At 39.8% G+C, this 21,270-nt stretch overlaps 1 protein-coding gene across 1 annotated transcript in view; it reads left to right on the top strand.

The window, feature by feature from the left end:
* Positions 1–21,270, top strand: part of EPHA3 (EPH receptor A3) — a 713,608-nt gene that overhangs the window by 43,363 nt on the left and 648,975 nt on the right. The window contains exon 2 of the mRNA XM_043538478.1: positions 13,657–13,767. The gene's annotated coding sequence lies outside the window, so the exon portion shown is untranslated. The remainder of the gene's footprint in view (positions 1–13,656; positions 13,768–21,270) is intronic.

Here is a 21,270-nt window from a genome sequence, read left to right as displayed (position 1 = left end):
TGCAGTAGGTGAGTACACAGTATCCCAGTAAATCATGCTATCTACAGAAGCTGCTTCTGGTTCTACCAGTCATCCAGATGGTCATGCTGTTTCCAATTAAACATTTTAACTATGTGGATTTCACATGGGAGGATTTCTGCCTGCCTGGGGATTTGGGTAATAGGCAGTATATGCCATGCTCCCCTACTTTGTATGCTTTCCACCAGACATGTCATGTTTGTTCCCTTCTGTGCTGTGCAGTGGAGGGAACCATAGGGCATAATAATATTTAGTAGAACTAGCTGAAATATTTTGTTTTGGGCTGGGGGGGGCAGAGAGAGTATCATTCAGCAGTGGTGTTTTGATTAAATGAGAGTGCTTTGCAAAAAAAAAAGTTTTTTAAAAATTTGAAATTAAAAATTAGTGTAGCTTTTTGTAGACTCCAGTAAATTTTTTTTTATTAACCTTTATTTTTTTCCCCTTTTTTGTGGTGGTGATGGGCAGGAAGCTTACTTTTTCTCCCTTTAAAAAAAAAAATATGATGGCAGTAAAACAACAAACCTCTACTGAGTTTGTTGTGTTCTCCGCCAGGCTCCAAATACACTGTACTGTACAGTGTATACACCACAGAGTAAAATCCCACTCTTACTGTACAGTACTTGAGACTCTGTAAGGGACCGTCAATTCCTCAGCAGTAATACATTATTATATTGCTGTGAAATTACACTTTATTCCCAACCCTCTCCACCTCCACACAAACCCACATAATTATAGCTCATTCTCAGAAACACTAACATGTAAAATTTGCCTATTTTTGTTTTAAAAAGAAAAGGAGTACTTGTGGCACCTTAGAACCTAACAAATTTATATGAGCATAAGCTTTCGTGAGCTATAGCTCACTTTATCGGATGCATTCCTTTTCTTTTTGCGGATACAGACTAACACAGCTGCTACTCTGAAGCCTTTTGTTTTAAAGTGATTATTTTTGAGGATGGGGGTTTTCTCCACTATCTTGAACAATTTTGCTTAGACCATATGCTCCTGTGATGCTGTCCAGCCAATTGAGTTCAGAACCCCTCCTTTCCTTGTGTGTGACAGGGAAGAGAGGAGACTCTAGCCAGCTTCATGGACTTCTCTCGCTGGTTCCCTAGACTTCTGCTAGCTTAGTTTACCAGTCTACACTTCTGGCTCCCCACCCTGCTCCCTGGATGGAAGCTAGGCTCTAGCTCTGGCTCCTTGATCCTCTTCTGGCTGCAGGAAGCATGGTCTGTAAATCAACTTAACACCCTCTTGTGGGGAAAGCTGGAGAGAGAGGGACAAATGCATACAGGTCCCAGCAGGGCACAGAGTCAAAAACAAAAAGTCTGGTGCCTGTTTGCAGCAAAATAGATCAGATTTGCGGGTCTGTCACGTACAGGGAAGGATGGCTAAGCACGGTGGCGTTTGTGAAGTGCATTGTACCGTAACTCCAGAAAGATTGAGTATGCCCTTTCCTCCAATACATTCTGCAAATAGTACCATACATTGAGTAGAACTGACTATGCTCCCAAGTCAGCATTTCACACACCATTGAGTTGTAGCCTGTTCTCTTCTTGGTGCTGACTTAAAAACAGACTTGTGCTCTCACACTGTGCTATGAGAGAGTGTCCAGTTCCCACATTCCATCCCTAGGATGGAAACAGAAGGAAGAATTTTTGTGGAAGAAACTCTGGTGTTTTTGTTCTCCCTGTGCAACTTTTTTTGTTTGGTTTCCAAGGAACATACTATCAATAAGATGTTATATGAAATATTTGTTATGAGGTTATCTGACAAATATTGAATGTTTAGGGTAAAGAAAATCTTGCTATAAAAACTAATGTGGGGTGTGTGTGTGTGTGTGGCATGCTGTATATTTATACACAAACATATGCAAGAGTCTTTTCAGTCCTGTAATTCTCAGATCTGTCTTAAATGATTATCCAAGTGACCAGGTAGAATTGAATATCTGCTAGAAGCAACTTTTCTACTTTAAACTAGACTCTAAGAACACAACACTGCTGTTTGTGAGTATTTAGGCCTGACAGAAGCCTGCTGTGGATTTTAGGAGTCTGATCATCAGAACAATGTAAGTGTATACAGAACTGTGTGTGTGTATGAAATTGCAGAGTAATCATCAGTGGTGGATTAATGATTTTGCTGCCCCTAGGCCTTGAAATAATTGCCGCCCCTCCCCCCCAGCAGCTCCCGCCCCAGCTCACCTTGCCTCCGCCTCTGCCCCGGAGCGAACCGCCGGGTCCTGCTTCTCCCTGCTCCCTGCCAGTGCTTGTGTGCGAAACAGGTTCGCAAGGGATGGGGGCGGGGGGGGAAGGATGCATCCGATGAAGTGGATTGTAGATCACAAAAGCTTATGCTCAAATAAATTTGTTAGTCTCCTTTTCTTTTTGTTAATCCAACAATTAACCCCTGGGAGTGTTTGTTAATATTGTTTAGGCTAGGTTCTGCTCCTGCTTCCCCTGGTACAGTTCCATTTAAATCAGTTATACTTCTCTCTCTTAGAAAGGTATAACACAATCCAATGGTTAGAATTTGAAGTTAGACAAATTCAGACTGAAAATAAGGTGTAAACTTTTAACAGTGAGGGTAATTAACCATTGGAACAATTTACAAAGGGTCATGGAGGATTTGCCATCATGTGCAATTTTTAAAATCCAGATTGTTTTTCTTAGATCTCCAAAATAATTCTTTATCGCGTGTTATACATGAGATCAGATTAGATGATTACAATACTACCCTCTGGTGTTGGAACCAGAGTTTATGGATGGGTGTACAGGAGAGCAGAATTTGGTTTTATATTTGTTTGTGTATTCAAATTAATGGGGTTGCACAGATGTAAGTGAAGGTACACTGCATCTCTTACTGGCAGTGATGCACAAAGAGGAAAGAATGCAGCTTCACTTACAAATTCCAGGTTGTTTGCTGGGCTGGTAGGTAGAGGTCCCTTACACTAGGAACTGAGGGCATCCAGTAAGAGCAATGGAACAGCTCCTCCTCCAGCAAGTTTTTCCCGACAAGTCTTCACTTCCTCTTCAATATTGCCAGAAGCTATCCTTTGCAGTGCTGTGCAAATAGCCATGTTGTTCTGGTTGGTTGGTTCAGTGGCCAGACCAAAAAATTAGAAGAAAAAAATTCAGGTTAATCTGAAATTTGCTTTGTTGGGTGAAACGAAAGCTTCATCTAGCTCTCATGATGTCAAACAAAAAACCCCCCACGAACTCCTCCAGCCCCTTTTTTCCCCCTCTAGTGCATTGGCACCATTTCCTTCTTTAGTTGCTCATGCACTCTGCTAAGCTCTTTCCTGCTTCTGCTTACAAGTGTTTCAAACCTGAACTATATCTGAGGTTACTTGCTCTTTGACTCTAGAGGCATGATTCCTTCTAAAGGGTCCAATTTTGCCAACTCTAGGAGGCACAGTGCATTCTACTGTGAGTAAGCCCACTGAAGTGAATGGAACTGCTCAGTGTAATAAGTTCTCTCTCTGGTAGTAAGTGCTTGCAAGGTTACGTACAGGGTGTGTGTATGTGTATTTATTTTAAAAAGTATACCGTGTAAATTTTTCAAATACACAAGCTCCACTGACTTGCAATTAAACTTAGGCTACGCATTATTGAAAATTTTTCCCCTTCAGTGTCCTGAGTAGTATTTGGTTCAACACTCGTTTAAAATGAGTGTGATGCTAATAAGACTTGTCATCTGCTTGTTTCTGATTTCTCCTGTGTTATAGTCTGAAGCAAAAATCAAGTGGTGGTGTTTATTTCTATAGTAACCCGACATCTAACATGCACCCTATTCCCTATTAATAAACAAACATGAGATATCTAATTAGTGGGTTAGATCTTGGAAGGAAGCTTTAAAAATATTTCAAGTAAATTGAATTATCTTTTTTTTTTTTTTTTTTAAATGTGGAGTGAATACAGCTGGCTATAAGACAATGACTGTCATCTTTTTGCTTGTTGTCAACCTTTAGAATACCAGTGTTTAAAGCTGAATAAATATCTAACTAGCATGAGATAATAAAATACAATATTTGATATTGTGTTCCCAGAGGCAGAGGAAAGGTTATAAACCCTGCTATCTGGCTAATGGCCCTGATGGTTTCTAGCAAGTTATTTAACTAACCATTTATTCATTCTAATTTATAGTGCAGTTAATGAGAGTTAAAACACAGCCGCAGGATTCAGGTTCCCAGAAAAAATAGTCATAAATTATGGCCAGGTTTAAAGAGCATGACTTACCAGCCAAGCTGCCCAGTAACCTCTGGGGATATGGTGTCTGTACCACAGATACTTATGGATAGTCAGTTCTGTGTTCCGTAAGATGATTTTTCTTTTGGTCTTCCCTGCTGTTTGATCAGTTCAAAATCTTCCTGCCTTCAAGACAAAAGAATTGAGATAGACAGTGTGAGGTGCAACTGAACATCAGTTTCACACATGTGGTAGATGTTTTGTAAATCACTGTGATCACTTTACTGGCAGAATCTCCTGCCTTTTGTTGGCTATATGGGGTGTGTGTGTGTGTGTGTGTGTATAGCATGCGTAGGGCATCAAGAGACCTACTAATTTCCAATCTGTTTAATTCTTAAATGTTGTAAATGCACCCCACTACATGGAAAAAATTACAGATGTGCTTAACTTTTTAATTAAGTTCATAAGCACTTGTGGGATTGGAGCAAAATGTACCAGCAAAAATTAATGATGAAACATGTACTTTTTAATGATATATGGTGACACAGGTTTATCAAATCCAACCTTCAATAAAGTGAAAGAGAGGGATAAAAGACTTGATTAAATTCGTACCCAAGTATTTTAAAAACTACTATTGTCTAGATGTACACAAAGTTGATCCCCCAAATGTACACAATGTAAATACTATTACATATTTATCTGAGTTGCTGTAATCATAATCAAATTTGTAGCAGGTATAGAATGCGTTGTGGGGGGAAAATGAAATTAAATAGGAGATAAAACATTACTCTTTTTCTTACTCCTCATGCTGAATTGCTGTTATCATAGATATAAGAACTTGTAGAAAAGCCTGAAGTAATAGAATAGAAACTTGAAGTGTTAACTATCTGGCAAACAAACGCAAGATTACTGTACAATAGCACATTCCGAGGTATGTTAATATTTCTTGACAAATTCTGACTTTTTTCCTTATTCAGTGTTCATTGCTTACTTAATTTTAAAGAGCTCTAAGGAAACCCATGTGTGTTTTCGTGAAGTCTTGAGAATTTTCAAGGGAGTGGATTTGTTTGGTTATGATCTATTCTGAATACCTGTGACAAATGAATTTAATTCGGACCACGGCTGTGGCTGATTATGTGTATGGAAACTGAATGGGATCTCTACTTTTTGTCTAGTTCTAATTCCCTTGAACTGTTTGTCTTTTCCCCCATTTACCATGAAATAAACTCCTTTATTTGGAACTCTTTTTTTTTTTTTTTTTTTTTTTTTTTATAGAACTCTACCTATGTGCCAGCATAAGCTACTCACCTTTTAGGGAGCAGAAGGGGTGCAAAGGGATATGAGTCAAGACAGTTGGTGCTTGACGTTTTCAGAGAGAGAGACATGCATGCTACTTTACTGGCCAATCAAAAACATAATCCCTACCCTGAGGTGATTATCCTTTGGTTGTGCTCGATCCTTCCTAGACTGTAACGTGTGGGGATGGGTGGGCAGCAATATTAAATAATGGGCTCTGATTCAGTGCTGTGCTTCCTGGAGGGATGAGGGTCAAGATGTGTTTTTAAGCCATATTTATGCAGCCTGGATTCTGAGATGGAGGTTGTGAGAGGTGTAGCCTTTTGGTGTGAACTCGAGTGGGCCTATGGGTTGTTGTGACTATTTTGGTAGCTTTTCAAGGGCTGCCGGTTGATGATCACAGCATAGGATCTCTGTAGCGTCATACGTTACACTGACTACAGTGACGCTCTCTCCTGCTGTTGATACCTCCCATCCTGGGGCTTTTGTGGGGAGCAAAGTAAGGCTCAAAGTACTACAGCCCTATCTTTTCATTGCCCTGAGAGAATTCTCCTCTGTTCCCTGGTGGCACAATTATGGCTCTTGTAAACTTCTGGGGCAGTATGGATATGTGCTAACACCTTCTAGGGTGAAGAACACAACCCTCGAGGGTGTATGGAGTTTTCTGCAGGAAGCAAACCATATGGGTGTTCTGTTTCACATGCTCCTTGTTACATTTTACAGCTGTGTTTTTTAATTAGAGTGTTCTGTTTAATTCAAAAACCTTGGGTTGGTTACCTTGAAACTGCATTCTTGGTTTGTGTTAAGCAGAGTCTAACTGAACAGGAAGTCTAGTGGAAGGGTGGTGCCCAAGCTGTCTTGTGGACAAGATGTAAGGGTATCTGAGAAATTAGGCATCCTAAACCGAGGTTGAGTTATATTCCCCTGTGATATTCCTCCTCCCCCAAATACTGGAAGAAGGGGTGTTGCCTGGATGAAGATATTTAGGGGTGTTGCAGGCATTCAGCAGTGGAGTAAACATTTACTTTTTTCATGCTTGTTTTTTGAGGCCTATGTTCTTGTTAATGACTATATAAACATGTCCACTAAAGGAAGTTCTCACCACATGTGATTTATTTTATTTATTTATTTTTTACACCCTTTCAGTCCACTTGTGGATTCAGAGGCAAAATATTAAAAAACTTGGGAAACCGGGTGGTAACTTCATTCAAGTTTCTCCTTAATAGTTTAGTAGTCCAACTTTGGAGAAGGGCATTCCAAATCATTGGGTAGCACAGAAAAAAGCCACGAGGTTGTACTGGAAAAGCATAAAGTGGAACATCCTGAATAGGCATCAGTAACAGAGTGGAGGAGGTGGATGCATCACTGAAGAGATCAGGGCAGAGGCGTAGGGACGGCGAGAGATTGACAGTATTGTGAAGGTGAGGACAAGTAGTCTGAACTTCTTGCAGTGGACAAATGTGTGGTAGTGGAGGCATTCCAAGAGAGGGGCGATGTGTGTTTTGCATTAATGGGCAAAGAAAATGATTTTGCTGGCTGTGTTCGTATAGACTGGTGGGGAGGGCCTTAAATTGTGCTGGTCCAGAAGATGTTCTGGGATGTCGTCAGTATTTTATGAGTTTAAGTTAGGGCCTGATAACCAACCTCTACTCAAACTGAGTAGGCTTTAGTAGAAGCAGGGTTGCAGTTTGAGTTTGTTGGTTTATAGGAAGTGGGATGCTCCAGTTTACGGTAGGAGTGCCCTGTGAAAAATGGAGACTGATGGGAACTGTAGCTGAATCCTCCAAATACATCGTATTTAAGGAAATTAAAATAATCCTACTGTGGGCCTGCAAGGCGCTGAATCATTTACAGGTTACCTGTGTGTGTGTGGTGTAATTCCTCTTACCTCTGCTTACCTCGTTACCTCTTCTAGAAGGGGATTCATTTAAGGTTGCCCTCAAAACCTTTAAATATGAGCTTAAATGTTAAAGGTAAATTGATACTGTTGGTTTGGGCTATTTGTATTTGTGGAAAACATTCAATAAATTTTTTACAAGAGAAAAATTCAGACACACAAACCCCTTCTGAGAAGTGTGGTAATAATAATATCTAGCTCTTATGTAGCATTTTTATAAATAGATCTTGACAGAGGAGGGCAGAATAATTAACCCCCCCTTTTACAGATGGGGGAACTGAGCTTTAGAGAGAGAAAGTGACTTGCTCAAGGTCACCCAGCAAGCCAGTGGCAGAACTGATAATAGGATCCAGGTCTGCCGAGTCCCAGTCCAGTGCTCTAGTCATTAGGCAACACTGCCTCCCCTTTTCCACTTAAATCCTTTAAGATCATGGTAAACATGTAGGAAGATTGAGGAGAGGTCTCTTTTAAAAAAGAGTTACCTAAAATGTGTGCGTTGTCATGAAATCAACAAAACCACATACATAGCAGTAACTATGAGTTATGCAGGATTCTTTGGACGGTTTTAGTAATGTGGGCTCTCTGAACTTCTGCATCAAATCACCTACCCTCTTGCTCAAACAAGTGTGCACTCATGCATGCTTGGTGGTGGGGGTGGAATCCGATGGCTTTAATTTTAAGGACTTGATACTGCCTCTAATCTTGAATTTATCACCCAATGTGGAGTAGTTGATGCTTTGGTGAAGAGTCTCTTTCTAGCCCTTCAAATCTACTATTCTGATGGAATCCTGCCATTTCCTGACAGCTTGCTGATCACACACACAGTTTACATAAAGTTGTATCTTTGTGTCTAAAGAGCTTCAAAATGGGGCATGGTTAGACCAAAATAATTATTCCTACTCACCAGTTGAGCTTATTTCAGATGGTAGGATATGAATTTTGGAACAAACGTAATACATGTTACTTGGGTTAAACCTTTGCTGTAATCAACTGTGCAGACCCAGATCTCTTTAAATGGGTCAGCTAAAAGGAGCTACCTCCCTGCATATGATTTTTACACATCTTCAGCCAACTTGCGGATTTAGAGCCAAAACATTAGAAAAATCTTCCAGATGTATTGTAGTGAATCATCCCGTTACTTCAGTACTATAAACATACGATTACAGTTCATATCCGCTCCTAATTATTTGACCTTACACCCTCAAGAACATATACCTCCTTCTACTGTATTATGAAGAAGACTTGACTCCAAAATTGGGGATTTAAGCTTTGCGCACTGTACTTAATTTTCTGGTAATGTTAATTAGCTAATTTGAAACATAAGTAAAATACAATTAATGTCATACTTTGATATTTTATTTCTAACAACAGGAAGATGATTACCTTAAAAAATAATAAGATTGAAATCTAAATAAGGATCTAAATTATAGTTGTTGGGTTGTGAAGAAAAGCAAATTCAGTTAATCCCTATTTCAATGTGCCAATTAGCAAGTATTAATCAATCTCCTATATAAATGGAAATGAGGATACTAAGCTCTCTTTGGTAAGATAATGTTTCTCATTAACACAAGTACAATCCTCCTAACACTAATGTAAGGGGAAAAAAATCTCCTCTTCCTAGTTGTCTTAAAAAAACAAACTCAAATCCAAAGTCACCTGATGAAACCTGCACATTTTAGTGTCCCTGTAGTCTGTCAATATTTCTTGTAGAAACCTCTGCTTCAGTATGAGGACGTGGGAAAGGGAGAGTTTTATTTTGAACACTTAAAAATACAGTGTAGATTTAAAAACAGTCTCTAGGGATACTGTAATTTGCATGAATGCATAAAACAGGAGTTGAATAATTATGGATTTTTTTATGCTCCTGTGACTTAAACAATTTTTAGTGGAAGTTTGCCTCTCAGATAATTTGGGCCAGAATCTTTTGGCAGTTTAAAAATGGTCAAAATAGTTACAGTAGTGTAGTTCAAAAGATAAATGACACAAAACCTGCCCTATTACAATCCTTTCAGTATGTGTACAGTTGCCTAACAAACCAGGGTTTATATATTGAGATACTGTTGCAAGGGTGTGTTGTGTTGTAATCGAATGAGCGAATTTTTTAGTGGTCTGTCCTGTATAGAGTTGCTGCCTAATCTACAGTCTTTTTCACCCTTTTTGAAGGATTTTACAAATGTAAATGAGTTAAGACTTGGAAACCTTCCTATGAGCTAGGTGGACAGTATTATACCCCCATTTTATTGATGAGGGAAATGGTAGAGGATGTGAAGTGACTTGCCCAAGCATATAGAGGAAATCTGTCTCATAGCCAGCATTAGAACTTGGGCATTCCCAGCTCTATCCCCTGTACTCAAACCGCTAGGCTACGTCCCTCTAACTTATCTCCTCCATAAGCATGTAGGCACTAATCATCTGCTAGGATTTCTGCCTCCCGAAAGGAAAGGAAAAGAAAAACAAAAAATCAGGCTGTGGATTTCATGTGTTTGTTTTTTTCCCCTCCATTTTAAAATAAGACAATGTTTGAATGAAAACAGCAGGCAACTGATGTGAGAAAGCCATGTAGAATATTAAGCAGAGGATTATACTGATCATGGAATGTATTTTTACAGTGCAGATCTGGATATATTTGGAAAAAAGTCAATGTGCTTGGAAGTAATGGAATAGTCTGAGATGGATAATTTGGTATTCCTTCCTGAGTTTACCTAATGTTCATAATTGCACTGTTTGCTAGGGTGTTGCTAGGTAGATGAAGATTTGCTAGTGATTATGCTACACCCTTGTGTACAGAAATGCTTACTGAGGTGTCACTATGAGGAATGCACTCAGTGCAGTGTCAGCATTTGCTGAATATGCCAGTCTGTGAATAATAAAGTATTGGGGACAGTTGTGCATAGACTAAATAGGGAGATTTTCAAAGAAAAATGCTGAAAATGGTTATCGGATTTCATTGCACACTATACATGGAATATAGGGAAATATACAAATTAACCCCCCCACCCCACTACTATATTTATATTACTATTTTATCCTCGGAGATAGTGAATTGACACTTCATTGCATGGGGGCCTAAATTACAGTGAATACAGGAATAAACCTAAGAGTAACACAAGTGGTGAGCTCTAGGAACCAATGGTTGTTTCTCTCACTATTGTATGCTTCAGGAAGGAAAATTATTTGGTTAGCTTTTTTTAAAAAGCTTTTTGGTTTGCTGTTGGTTACTTGAGTTACTCCAGTAATATACATCCACTCATTAATTATTAATTATTTTTATTTAAAATATTAAGGGTTAGGTTATACATCATAACTATCTTCTTTACGAGCTCCCTCAAAGAGGAGATATATTTCCCCTTCCCTAGGCGTAGTGAGTAAAGTCACTGTCAGAGAGGAGGCCATTCGTGACTGATGAGCACTGTATCAGCAACAGATACTAAATCTACTTTATAGTGGTCAGTAAAAACTGTGCTGCAAAATAAGGGTTGCTTAATCTAGCTGTATCTACCCAACGTTAATTCTGAGAATAATTGAGTGGGGGACAAACTGAGTTAGGAAAAAACCTGGTGTATAGCTCCAAACTGGGAGGGGTCAGTGTTTGTTTGAAGATTCTTGCAAGAGCCAGGTAAATATGTACATATGCATCAGTTGCTGTTGGATAATTCAGAGGTAGAGCCGAGCAAAATCTTTTGAGTTTCATTGTATGGCCTTCATCCTGCTCTGTTATGCTAATGGAAGTCTGAAGTAAATCTTCCGAGTCAGTTGAGTTGCACTTGAGAGAAGTGCAAATGAACTGGGTATTAAGCCCCATAGCACTTTTAAACACAAAAGTAATGGCCGCATCTGCTCTCATATGCTTGGCTTCTGTTTTTCGGTGGGAGCCATGTCAATGCTTCCAAAGACGGAATTTTTCTTGAATCTTGTGAAGAAAGCTGTTTAGGATATGCTAACTATAATATTTCTCATCAGTTTTTTAATTGCCACATTTTTCTTGCAAATGAATTAGGTGTGACAGCATCAGCAGCAACAGAAATCTGTTTAAAGAAAAAAAAGAAAAGGAGTACTAGTGGCACCTTAGAGACTAACCAATTTATTTGAGCATAAGCTTTCGTAATCTACATCTGTTTAGTTGTTATGGTTTAAGGGTTAATTAGATGTTGCTTAGTGCAAAAAGGCTAGTGCTAAAAATGCAGGGATCTCTTGAGGTTTCAACCTCGTGGATTTGATTCTGCTCTCCCTTTCAGCATTCTACATCAGGAGTAAAGCCCTTTGAAGTCACAGGGATTACATTGGTATAAATAGCATCAATGAGGACAGAATCAGCCCCTGTATCTCTATTTACTTAACATGCAGGGAAAATTGCAGGACAAAAGACCAGTTTTTCTCTCTTAACCCATTACTTAAATGTTACATTAACTGGCTTTGAACCAAAACTCTCAGCTTAAATCTCAGTTCATCAAGGTACTTAAGTATGTAATGTTAAGATTTGGAGTAGTCCCATTGAAGCCAGTGGGAGTTTCCCATGCTTAAAGTTACAAACAGGTATCCTGCTGAATTGGGGCTTCAATCACAACACTGTTAGATTTCATTTCACTTGACAATGAAAGAGTAAAAAGACAAAAGAAGTATGCTGTGCGAGAATGCTCCTTTCTACAGAGTTGTTCCTCTCTGCCTTTGGGAGCAGCCTGTTTTTTTTTTTTTTTTTTTTTTTTTTAAGTCTAACTTCTCAGTGTGCCATGAACATAACAATCCTGGGTCTGTCTCAGTCAGGTTGGAAGACTGAATCAGAGGCTTGATTCCATTGTGGGTAATTTCCAGTCGGCAGGAACAAACAAAGGCTAAATCCATGGTCTTCTAGGGCTTGCTGTTGAATCTGAGAAACAACGTGGCCTAAAGTGCAATAGGCTTTATTTCAGTGGACTTTAATGGACAGTGGTGAACCAGCAGAGCAGTGGAGTAGATGTATTGAACTGGTTAACTGACAGTCTTCTGAACTGCTCAAAAGTCTGTCTTAAGGCCAAGAAATATATCAAATTGTTCCAATAAATAAATAAAATTGCGAAGAGTAGATAATGTACCTAGAGTATAACATATTGTGCTTTCTCTATCCTTAAAGCATAAAAGCTTTTTCAATAACTACTAAAATCTTCAGACTAGACTACATTATCTTCAAATGCATTTTCTATTCCAAAATATCATGAAATGATGGAGTTTGTATCAAAAATCTGGAAACATCATACAACAAAGGAATCTTTAAGTGGTATCATTTTTATCATTGCTTCCTGGGGAAAGCAGCACAGAATTGGAGCCAACTTTGATATTACTACAATAAACCCACCCTCTTCTCTTCAAAAAGAAAACCCTAGAAAAAAATAAAAACCACATTTTGTTTGTTTGCTTCTTAAACCTGATATTGATCTCACGCAGGTTTCCCACTTTAACTTCGACAGAATTATTCTTGATTTCATACTTGAGAGCAGAATCATGCCCTTTTAGGTTAGGTAAGTGTAACTTCTCACTCTTGTTTTCCAAATATTCTGTGGTAAACATTCCACTAACTACTGATAGTGGATGAGATTCAGATTTTGTGTGTGTGTGATCATGTTCTAAAAGAATAAATTAAAAGTCCTGGAACGATGGTCCCCAATATCTTTAGCATTAAAGATGGATACAACCAGATTAGCAAACCTTTTTTATGTGGCATGTCGAGAGACTTGACATGTGAAGGTAATTAGGGGGTACTTGTAAGTAAGCTGTATGGTGTCAGCTTCTTGCTGTCCTTACTACCGTCTGTATTACTTTTGAGCCTGATTCTGCCACCCTCCGTTGCATTACCTGGTACCTTACTCCATTAGATCTCAAACTGACCTCATGAAGATTTCTCCTGTCAGTCTTTGTGTGACCATTTTTCTGCATGTTTTGGAGACTGGTTTCCGTGAGCATTTTTGCAAATAACAAATTGCTTGTACAAACCCGTCTCAAAAAAATGAAGAGTTTTGAATAATGTCAAAGCGAATGTGTGAATTTTCACCAAATAAACATGGACTGAATACTGAAGCACAGAGGTTATGTAACTTTCCCAATTTCACACTGTGTGTCCATGGTGGAAGTGGGGATCTAACTCATGCTCCTGACAGAAAGAGGTCCCTGTTCTAACCAACAAGACATGCTCCCTCATTGGCTCAAGGAAGAAAAGAGACGAGGATAACCTTTACCCAAGTTAAGGGTGATATCTAACACATTTATTAACTGAAAACTCCCCTTTCTTTTCAGATCCTGTGATGGACTTTCCTACCACAGCTTCGCCTTCTCTGCAACAGGCTGCTGATGTGACGGTAACTGCAGAGCTAGGTTGGAGTGTGGTGGCAGCACAGATGAGTTCAAGTAAGTGCTATATTTTTATTAACTGCTGTTGTTTTGTACAGTTTCACTTTTAATTTCGTTTCCCAAAACCTGCATGGTTTTAAATAGCCTGAAGTTGTTGACTTCAGGAGATGGGGAAGGCACAACTATTTTCTCCGTGACTGAAAAGACAGAGATGGGATGGTTGGTGAATTAGAGAAAAGGAAGTTTATTGTTATACCTGGTTCATTGCTGGATGGTTATGCTGTACATTGGTTGAATAGGCTAGTCCAATTTTTTTGTTTTTGTTTAAATTTCGCTAGTTTGTAGAGCTTGAGAGGGGATTCATTGATCAAAATTCGTATTAAGTAAATAACATTTTATTCTTGTCAACAGTGATTTTAAAATGTTAATCTATGTAATAAGATTGCAGGAATATTAGTGTGTGTGTGTGTGTGTCATTCTGAAGCTTAAAATGACTGAGTCCATGTTTGAAGTGACGTAAGCAGCTACAAGCATGGTTGAGAGCTCTTTGTTCAGAATATCATCATGTTCAATCATCACTGGGATTCACGTCTGTTATCATCTAATTTTTAAGTTCTCAGCCATTTTGGGCTTTGTTATGCAGGTGACTTTATTTAACCTATGAAATAGTATGGGCTTTCACCCACTAGTATTCAAATAAGTGCCCTAATTCAGGCATGGTGGAACACCATTGGCCTGACAGATGTCAGTCATCACTGTTTTTAGAACTTGGTGACATTTTTTACACTTTTTTTTTTTTCAGCAAAAAATGCAGATGTGGCAGCACTGAAACACTTCCCAGATCTGTGTCAGTTTTGCCAAATGGTTTCAGTTGAATTTTTTTTAATTAAAATGTTTTGACATTTTTTAAATAAAATATTTTGGTTCTAAACGACTTTTTAAAAATGTTCTTACATTTTATTTTAGCCCACTCTCTAATTTACATGCTCAAGATCTATGAAAAGTTTCAAGGTGCGTCAAAGGAAATGTTTTTGTTTGACCCAAAACTATTTTCAGAATTGCCAGTGAACTGGAAAAGAATTCACTCTGCTATTGTTGAACCATTGCCCCATAGTGGGACACATCCATAGACAAAGACAAGGTCCGTCTTTTGAAAGACTCCAGTGCTGAAAACACTGGTATGTGTAAAGTACTTATTCCATATCAGCTCTCCCATTGACTTGGTTCATGTATGCATCTGCAGGATCAGGTCTGAAGTTACATCAGTGACACGTGAGACAGGGTGCTAAGCAATAAGGTAAAGGGGTAAAGAAAGTCAATGGTCATAGCAAGCTGATTTAGTTACTTAGCACTGTAACATCTTGAGGTTCCTTGAGCTATACCAGGGATGAATTTGGTCCCAGATCTGAAATTATGTTAAGCTTCTTTTTGCCATTGCTGATTCCAATAAACAGGTAGGAACTGGTTTATGCTGTGACAGTAAGCTCTATGAGAGAGGTGGTCTCAGTTTTTCAGCACATTGGCCATACCAGCCAGAGGCATGATGATACCAAATGCAACTGAAATCTGTATTTTTCAAACAAAATCCACAGGTCATTCCAAGTGTGATGCCCTTAACCTTATGATTTTTCAGACTGCTGTGCTAAGTTGTAATTGGGATGGGGTGGGTAGGTGGTGTGTGTTTGTTTGTTTTCTGTTTGAGACTATAGTATGTCTATGATACAGCTACAACAGTTTGCAAACACTTTATAGGATATATCGCCACAAGGAGTATGACAGGCTGTCAAGGCTCCTTCCCCACTCTGAACTCTAGGGTACAGATGTGGGGACCTGCATGAAAGACCCCCTAAGCTTATTCTTACTAGCTTAGGTTAAACGCTACCACCACCAAAGCGTTACACAAAGAACAGGAGAAGTGCCCACTTGGAAACGTCTCCCCGCCAAAATATCCCCCCAAGCACTACACCCCCTTTCCTGGGGAGGGCTTGATAAAAATTCTCACCAATTTGCATAGGTGAACACAGACCCAAACCCTTGGATCTTAAGAACAATGAAAAAGCAATCAGGTTCTTAAAAGAAGAATTTTAATTAAAGAAAAAGTAAAAGAATCACCTCTGTGAACTCAGGATAGTAAATACCTTACAGGGTAATCAGATTCAAAACATAGAGAATCCCTCTAGTCAAAACCTTAAGTTACAAAAAGACGCAAAAACAAGAATATACATTCCATTCAGCACAACTTATTTTATCAGCCATTTAAACAAAACAGAATCTAACGCATATCTAACTAGATTGCTTATTAACGCTTTACAGGAGTTCTGACCTGCATTCCTGCTCTGGTCCCGGCAAAAGCAACACACAGACAGAGAGAACCCTTTGTTCCCCTCCACCCCCCCCCCCCTCCAGCTTTGAAAGTATCTTGTCTCCTCATTGGGCATTTTGGTCAGGTGCCAGCGAGGTTATCTTAGCGTCTTAACCCTTTACAGGTGAAAGGGTTTTTCCTCTGCCGAGGAGGGATTTAAAGGTGTTTACCCTTCCCTTTATATTTATGACACAGGCCTCCAGCATAAGGTAAACCACACATGTTCAACAAAGCTTTAATTTTTAGAATGGCCTTCACAGACTTGTTTTTACCCTTTGATGTTGGCAAACTGTGAAGATAATCATTGTCTTTCAACTATTTTCCTTGCTTTTCTATATTGATATAGAGCCAGATTCTGCTGCCCCATCTCATGCTGAATGGCATTTTATTCCACAAGTTGCCCCATTCATTCCAAGGGGTAATGGTATCAGAATTTGGCACATATTACTGAATTGTAATTCAATATACACACATACTTTTAGCAGGGAAAAGGAATAAAACAGGTCTTTCAACAATAAGCTGTGTAACTATTTAGGGAAAAGATGTAAAAAATGAAACTTGGATAAACAGGCACATTTTATAACAGGGTCTTATTCAATACCTATACGAGTTCCTTGCACCAGGTAAGTTTCATGATTGCTATAACGGCACAGCATGCACCATGTTGGCAGACCCCACGAGAGCAAGAAACTGGCTGTGAATTTGAAGGATCTAAAATTTAATAAAGGCAGATTTAAAATCACTTACAAAATGTCCCTCTGACCATTTTGGGCATTAAGCACAAATACCTTCTTGTAGTTCATAAGGGAGAGTTGATCACTGTTTTTAGGTTACTATTATTTGCATCTTTGTCAGAACAATCAAGCTTAAAAAACAAAAAAAAAAAAACAAAAAAACCCCCAAAACCTGGTAGCTTCTTTCCAGGGGATGTTGGGTACTGAAACATATTTGACAAAGAAATGTGATTCTTGATGTAATTATCAGAGACTTTGATACTTGGATGGGAAACTCTAAAGAGTAAAATTGGCTTAGATCTGTCAACTCTTGCTTAGCTTTACTTTGTAGTCTAGCTGATTTTTGCTTCTGTCTTTTCACAGCTTCCATACATATTGCAGGGGTATCTTTAAAGTCCTAGTCTTTTGAATGGTTTACTGCTTTGACAGTTCTCTCTATGTTATGTGGAGAAATTACAGCTAGCTGTCTAGAGTTTTTTGCAATAGGGTTTCAAATAGGATAGAGAAGGGAAACCCTTCCTATTCAGATGTATTGGCAAGGAGTGGGTGATCCAGAGGATTAAAAATGCTACATCTTAATTTTTATTCTCAACCCTCTTCTTTGGTTGTGTTTTCATATATCAGTATACAGCATTTATTTTACCTGTGTGGAAGTTATAACCCAGTGACATCAGAATAACTTCACAGAAACTCTAAAAACAAAAAAGCCACAATATTAAGAACTTTTCATTCCATAAATAGTGTGTTTCAGACAGAAATGTAATTAAGTTGTCTTTGCCTTTATGATCACCAGAAAACCTATTTGACTGGAGAGGAAAAATTCCTGAAATCTTCTATAAATTGAAATACTTGTAAAAATATTTTTACCACATAAGATCACTGTATCTGAAACAGATGAGGAAAAATGTAGTTTTGCTCCTTTTTTGTTTTTGTTTGTGTACTTCGTGCATTTGACGACATTCTGTGTGGAGACAGTGTAATTGTTTTCCTGTGGTGGCTGATGTGCTTGCAGGCAAACTTCCTTTTAGACAACTTTTTGTCTCTCTCAAGCGCACCCCTTTGAGGACAGGTTTCAGGTATCTTCACTCTTCTCTGGGTGAGTTCTTGCAGTCCAACCATGCTTAAAATTAATCTCTGAGATGCTGTCCGTGTTTACTGACTCTGCTAACCCAACAGGTCCCTGTGAATTTGGCACTTGTAAGGCCTTTCATTCCAGGAACCTGTGACAGCAGCTGCTTAAAATGATTCAAAAATGACTTCTTCAAAACAAAGCCTTATTTATTCATTCACCCCAAAGGTATATAGCAATCAGAGAAAATGACTAACAATGAAGGGCCACATGAATATTTTCTCTTATCTAACACTTAATCTTTCCTTGTGAGCTGTGGTAAGTTCCATTCAGCCCAGCTACCTCTATTTGTGTTGGGAGAAGCAGACCGCCCTGCCACAGTGCGGCCTCTGTGACTGTCTCCTCTTGTGTCCTTGTCAGCGCTCACTGATGCTCCCTGAGTAGCCATGGCAATTCACTCTACCAGCCTGTAGCAATGTGATGACTCACCGGTGGGGCGCCTCCTGCTGGTTGTCTCGGGAATTAGCTCTTCCAGCCCAGAGCGCCCTCTGCAGGCTGGTGACTCGCCTGCTTCTGGCCCCTGTGTCCCTCCCAGATCCCGGTGCCCCTCTACGTCAGGGTTCTGCCCCGAACAGTAACCCATGCAGTTTCTGGGTCTCCCCTCTCCGGGGAACCCCCACCCTCTATCCCCACCTTGCCTCAGTGGCTACTGCCAGTCATCATCTAGCCCCCGCTCACTGGGGCAGACGGCACTCTGTAAACCACTCCTCATTGGCAAGGAGGGTTGGGACCTGCTGCCTTTGCCTAACCCTGGGCTGCCCCTCTGCAACCCCAGTACCTGCTTTGGGCCTTCAGCAAGGCCTGCAGCCTGGGGGTTCTCCAGGTTGGAGCTTCCCAGGTCCTCTGGCCTTCCCCCAGACCTGCTTCACTCCAGGTACCCTTTTCTCCCAGGCAGCCAGTCCTTCTCTCTCCAAAGTGAGAGAGAGTCCTTCTGAGCCCCTGGCTCACAGCCCTTTTATAGGGCCAGCTGTGGCCTAATTAAGGCATGGTCCCAGTTGTGGCTGCTTCCCCAATCAGCCTAGCCTATTGGCTCCCCAGGACAGCCCTTTCCCAGGGCTGTTTTAACCCCTTCAGGGCCAGAGCGGGATCACTGTCCCGCTACACCGCCCCACTTTTCTAGGTGTGAGGCTTTCTAACGTAAATCAGATGTCAAGAATTATAACCTTCAAAAACCAGTCGGAGAACACTTCAATCTCTCTGGTCACTCGATTACAGACCTAAAAGTGGCAATTCTTCAACAAAAAAACTTCAAAAACAGACTCCAACGAGAGACTGCTGAATTGGAATTAATTTGCAAACTGGATACAATTAATTTAGGCTTGAATAAAGACTGGGAGTGGATGTGTCATTACACACAGTAAAACTATTTCCCCATGTTTATTCTCCCCCCTCCCACCACTGTTCCTCACACGTTCTTGTCAACTGCTGGAAATGGCCCACCTTGATTATCACTACAAAAGGTTCCGTGCCCTCCTCCCCCCCGCCCCGTTCTCCTGCTGGTAATAGCTCATCTTACCTGATCACTCTTGTTACAGTCTGTATGGTAACACCCATTTTCATGTGCTCTGTGTATATAAAATCTCCCCACTGTATTTTCCACTACATGCATCCGACGAAGTGAGCTGTAGCTCACGAAAGCTTATGCTCAAATAAATTTGTTAGTCTCTAAGGTGCCACAAGTACACCTTTTTCTTTTTGCGGATACAGACTAACACGGCTGCTACTCTAAAACCTAACAATTTTTAGTATCCTTTTTGCTCCTGGGCTTCAGCATGGGAAGAATAAACATGGCCAGCTTGCTGGGATACAACTGGGGAATTATGGTTGCCTCAAGGTCTGTATTCTCTGGATTGTACTTCATCTTTGCCATTGTTTTGTTTCCTGTTGGTTTTTCCCCCAGCATCCTCCACTGATTTAACTCCTTGGAGTAAGGCAGAATAATACATAGGTAACCTGAGGAACATAAGGTATTTATTTAAAAAAAAAAAAACAAATAACTACCTCATTCTCCACATTTATGTAGGGCCAGATCCACCACTACTTATGCAACCGCCAGCTTGGCAGACACACTGGGATGGAACCAGGGCCCTACTGAGCTAGAACCATGAATGGCTACAACTTGAGCTAAAGAGTCAAGGCTTTCTAGCTGGGGCTATAACAGACTTGTATCCTCTGTGGATTGGTCACAAAGGGACCTGTAACAAACACTCACTCACCAGTGAGTTACACTTACACCCAGTAGTAGCTTGATTCATGCAAGTTATCTGACTGATTTTAGTGTAAAAATACTCACATGCCTAAGTGGTGGAAGGTTTTGGGCATGTAGGGTAAATCCTGTGACATTTTATGAATAGTCCCACTGGCCTCAATGTGAATATTCACAAAGCCTTGGTCGGACAGTTTGTCAGTTTCTCCTTTGTTGTGTGTGGGTCTTTCACCCACTCACCCAGGACATTAATTAATTAATTAATTCTCATAACACCTATATGAGAGAAGTAAGAACTATTATCCGCATATTGTTAGATAGGGGAGCTGGCACATGGGAAAATTATTTAAACTCATGGAGGCTGCACAATAAATCAGTAGCAATGCTGGGAATGGAACACACCCAAACTGGCTCCCAGTTCTGTGTGTCAGCCACAAAAACATCCTTCTCGTTAGCCCTCCAGGGCAGCTTTAGTTTTGGTTGCATGAATTAAATGGGTAATATCCACAGTGTTCCTAACATATGCAGAAAAACAGGTATGTTAATTCTCTCCAGAGCACTAATAAATTGAATTTGATTTCAAAGCTGTCTTAACAGTAAAATTTTACAAAATCAAAATGTGGTGAACTTGTCAGCAGGTGTGCAGGTGAATATGCTGTGGTAACAACTGGACACTTTAGAATGTTCTAATGTATTTTTTTAAACAAGTTACATTGACCAAACGTACAGTCGTTAACAAGTTTTTCAGTTCCTTTTGTAAAAACATGATTTTGCTGGTTGTATTTGAGAACTGTAAGCTTTCCTTTTAGCTGGATGGGGCAGTGAAAGGGTATGTACACTAGCCATTTTTTCTAAAATTTCCCACTGGTTCAGCTCCATTTGTAGCAATGCTAATATAGGCAGGTGCTCGTGTTTTAAACTCTCTGACTAGGTCGAGGCAACATAATGGCTAAAATGAATGGCAGCCACCAAAACCCTACACCAGCATTGCCGGCATTTCTACAGATGAGGTGGTGGGGAGCAACAATGGGGAAAATTAAGGCAAATAAGTCGACTGTGAACAAGGGGTTTATGTGCACGAACACATGCATATGAGTGTGAAAAAGCAAGTCTGGACTCTAAACAATTT

Source organism: Chelonia mydas, chromosome 1, assembly GCF_015237465.2.
Source record: "Chelonia mydas isolate rCheMyd1 chromosome 1, rCheMyd1.pri.v2, whole genome shotgun sequence".
Taxonomy (NCBI): Eukaryota; Metazoa; Chordata; order Testudines; family Cheloniidae; genus Chelonia; species Chelonia mydas.
Note: the sequence above shows the minus strand (reverse complement) of the source record. Positions and strands in the feature narration are given on the sequence as shown.